Here is a 4,439-nt window from a genome sequence, read left to right on the forward strand (position 1 = left end):
AGCCAACATTTTATAACAACTTTAAATGGAGTATGATTTATAAAAACACTAAATCACTATGCTGTATACCTGAAACAAACATAATATTATAAATCAACTATAGTTTATAGTTTAATTTTTTCTTTAAAAAAGTTGCTTACACACCCATGAGTTGCTGTATGTACAAAAAGTTACTATTTATTTGGGGAAAGTAAGTCTACTGTAAGCTTTTTATGTATGCAAGCCCTTCTACTCTGTCTTATTCACATCCCTCCCAGAACAGAAAGATTCCAAAGTTATCCATGGACCACTTCATAGGCAAATTTTAAGGTTGTCTTTCTCTGTCTGTGAAAAGTAAATTAACAGTTCTTCCAAATTATCTTTCATTTGTAATTAGTATATAATTTTATACAAAAAACAATATATTATAAAAACACTTTTCAGACATCAACTTTTTTTTTCACTCCTTCTTGGTCTTTCCCTCAACTTTAATATACTAACTCATTTAACAAGTAATTATTAAGAGATTTTTATCCACGGTCACTGTACTATATCTTTGGGACACCAACGTTTGCCCACATGAAGTTCATGGCACATATTTAACAGAATAACAGAAAGTTTTAGAACAGAATGTGCTCCATTCTGACATACAATGATATGCACTAAAAATATTATCTTTTATTCCCCCAAGATCACCACAATCAATTTCCTAGGGATCTCTCAGCTTGCTATAAAAAAGTTGGAATAAATTTTTCAAAATTACTAAATCAGATTATTTCATTCTGTTCCTCCCCTCCCTTCACCAACCCTTCTTGCAATTTTATGTCTTCAAAGGGCTTACACTAACCTCAAGTAAAGCCCACTTTGACCAACAAGGTCCAACAGAATATTTCTATGCTTATCAGGGTAATCTCAAGCCATTTGCTTTGTTACTCACTCAGGGAGGTACACTGGTCTCCATTTTGTTCCTTGAACATAACAAGACCACTCATGCCTTATAACCTTGGGCTGTATTACTTTTCATAAAGCTAGTTCTATCTGTTATGGGTAGTTCAACTATTGGCTCCTCAGAGAAACTGCTTATTGATCATTACATTTTGTTGTTGTTCAGTCGCCAAGTAGCGTCCAACTCTTTGCAACCCCACACGTTGTAGCATGCCAGGCTCCTCTGCCCTCCACTCTCTTCCAGAATTTGCTCAAATACATGTCCATTGAGTACTGGTGATGCTATCTAACCATCTCATTGTGTGCAGCACTCTTTTCCTTCCAGCCTTTCCCAGCATTAAGCCCTTTCCCATGAGTCAGCTCTTTGCATCAGGTGGCCAAAGTACTGGAGATTAAGCTTCAGCAACAGCCCTTCCAATGAATATTCAGGGTTGATTTCCTTTAGGATTGACTGGCTTGATCTCCTTGCAGTCCAAGGGATTCTCAAGATTATTCTCCAGCAACACAATTCGAAAGCATCAGTTCCTCAGCACTCAGCCTTCTTTATGGTTCAACTCTCACATTTGTACATGACTACTGGAAAATCCACAGCTACTCTTGATCACAAAATTCAAGTTTGTACCCTGGCATATAATTATGTTACCTATTGAACTGATTATTGAGTGTTCTCTTATCTACCCCTAAGTCATTCTGTCTATTTTTCTCTGAGGAAAAAAAAAGGACCATTTCTATGGTTGATACTTAATATCTGTGATTAACAAATTACTATATAAGTGAGTAAAATTCTAGAGAGGAGGTGAACTGAGTGTGCAGTGGAGGCACTAGATTCAATGGGATTTGAGGTCAGGGAAGATTTAACACAGAAAAAAGCATATATTGGGCCTGGAAAGGCCAATAGGAATTAATTAGTTCAAGACGGTGCTGAGACAGTTCTAGATCTTCCTGCCAAGGGCAAAAACATAATGTGACAAATTTTCAGAAACAAGAGAGAAACAATAGCTCAGTTTGACAGCAGCAGAAATTGTGAATTGTATAGTGGTATATGATAATTTTTCTAAGATAACTAAAGCAAAGTAATGAAAGGCCTTGTTTACCATGGTAACGACTTTTAAATTGTATTTTATGTATAAATTATGTCAAAGTAAAGGACTTTGTGAAAGTTAATTTTAGATAGATTAGGCAATGTCTAGTATGGTTTCCTATGTTTCAAGCTAAAACAACTAGATAGGTATCAATGCCATTCACTGAGGCAGGATTTAAAAGGAGGATATTCTAATGTGAATGAAAGCATAAGAGTTCTATTAGACATATGTTTCACATTCATTTTAAAAAAAGTATAAATACAGATTTCCAAAAGACAGAGAAATACACAAGTCTAAAGATCTGAGCTGGAGATTGAAGTCAGAGGCCATGATATGATTAGAACTATTCACAGAAATTCCAGTCTTTTCACGTAGCATTTACTCCACTCTCCCATTGTTGTAAAGCAAGGCCATGATAAGAAAAAGTGATAAGCATTGATGTATGTCATGTCTGCAAAGTTGTTCTTAGAGATTGTGTAATTTACCAGTTCGTTTGATTGACCATAATGAGTGCTGGATCCCAGCCGACCAGTTTGTTTAACCTTTATTGAGTTAAGACACAGAGATACTGAAAGCTAGATCATTACAGAAAAGACTAGTCTCTCATTACTAAAGAAAATTTCAACTCATGAAAGCAGATGAGATATCTTAGAAGTGTTTAAGAAGAAAAGCATTCTAAGAACAGAGGCTGTGGATGGAACACCATCACTTGAAGGTCCAATCAATGAATATCTTCAAATCTTGCAAAGTAGAAGCAGTTGAAAGAAAACTATTTTAAGTAAAAGCAGTGTCACTGAAGCAAAAATAAAGGGGGAATTTTCAAGGGATAAATAGAAATAGATATTAAACACAAGCTATTAAAATAAATTAAGAACTGGAATCGGTAATGACTTCAGTGAGAAAAGTTTCATTGGGATTGCTTGAAGCTACAGGGCAATCAGGATTAACCAGGAAGTAACACTACCTTTAAGAAACTTTTCTGTAAAAGGAAAGATGCTGTTTTCTCTGCAAGGAAGAAAATTTAAATAATGAAAACAGTTTAACTTTATCATCAGAATTTCTTTTATTTCACCTTTTAATTGCATCAATGGACATGAATATTGTATGTACAATATACAGTGCCTTAAATGCTGGGAGAAAATGTACACAATTAAAATGAAGATCAAGTGCTCCCTTCAGCAGCAAATGTACTAAAACTGAAATGGTACAGAGAAGATTAGTATAGCCCCTCTGCAAGGATAACATGCAAATTGGTGACATGTTCCGTACTTTCATGAATATGGCTATACTATTCAAAGCAATTTACACAGTCAAAGAAATCCCTATCAAATTACCAATGGCATTTCTCACAGATATAGAACTTTTTTACAATTGGTACAGAAACACAGATGACCAAGAATAGCCAGAGCAATCTTGAGAAAGAAAAAGGGCTGGAGGAATCAGGCTCCCTGGTTCAGACTATATTCAGTTCAGTTCAGTTCAGTCACTCAGTCATGTCCAACTCTTTGTGACCCCATGAATCGCAGCATGCCAGGCCTCCCTGTCCATCACCATCTCCCGGAGTTCACTCAGACTCACATCCATTGAGTCAGTGATGCCATCCAGCCATCTCATCCTCTGTCATCCCCTTTTCCTCCTGCCCCTAATCCCTCCCAGCATCAGAGTCTTTTCCAATGAGTCAACTCTTCCCATGAGGTGGCCAAAGTACTGGAGTTTCAGCTTTAGCATCATTCCTTCCAAAGAACACCCAGGTCTTATATCCTTTAAAACAGACTGGTTGGATCTCCTTGCAGTCCAAGGGACTCTCAAGAGTCTTCTCCAACACCACAGTTCAAAAGCATCAATTCTTCGGTACTCAGCTTTCTTCACAGTCCAACTCTCACATCTATACATGACCACTGGAAAAACTATAGCCATGATTAGATGGAATTTTGTTGGCAAAGTAATATCTCTGTTTTTCAATATGCTATCTAGGTTGGTCATAACTTTCCTTCCAAGGAGTAAGTGTCTTTCCATTTCATGGCTGCAATCACCATCTGCAGTGATTTGGGAGCCAAAAAAAAATGAAGTCTGACACTGTTTCCCCATCTATTTCCCATGAAGTGATGGGACCAGATGCCATGATCTTCGTTTTCTGAATGTTGAGCTTTAAGCCAACTTTTTCACTCTCCACTTTCACTTTCATCAAGAGGCTTTTTAGTTCCTCTTCACTTTCTGCCATAAGGGTGGTGTCATCTGCATATCTGAGGTTATTGATATTTCTCCCAGTAGTCTTGATTCCAGCTTGTGCTTCATCCAGCCCAGCGTTTCTCATGATGTACTCTACATAGAAGTTAAATAAGCAGGGTGACAGTATACAGCCTTGATGCACTCCTTTTCCTATTTGGAACCAGTCTGTTGTTCCATGTCCAGTTCTAACTGTTGCTTCCTGGC

General features: G+C 37.1%; 1 non-coding gene across 1 annotated transcript; it reads left to right on the plus strand.

The window, feature by feature from the left end:
* Nucleotides 1-3,172: 3,172 nt before the first annotated feature.
* LOC128061925 (U6 spliceosomal RNA) lies at nucleotides 3,173-3,279 on the plus strand. Its single transcript, XR_008200776.1, has one exon. It is a non-coding gene; the product is annotated as a U6 spliceosomal RNA (small nuclear RNA).
* Nucleotides 3,280-4,439: the final 1,160 nt, after the last annotated feature.

This window comes from Budorcas taxicolor, chromosome 16 (assembly GCF_023091745.1).
Source record: "Budorcas taxicolor isolate Tak-1 chromosome 16, Takin1.1, whole genome shotgun sequence".
NCBI classification, from domain to species: domain Eukaryota; kingdom Metazoa; phylum Chordata; class Mammalia; order Artiodactyla; family Bovidae; genus Budorcas; species Budorcas taxicolor.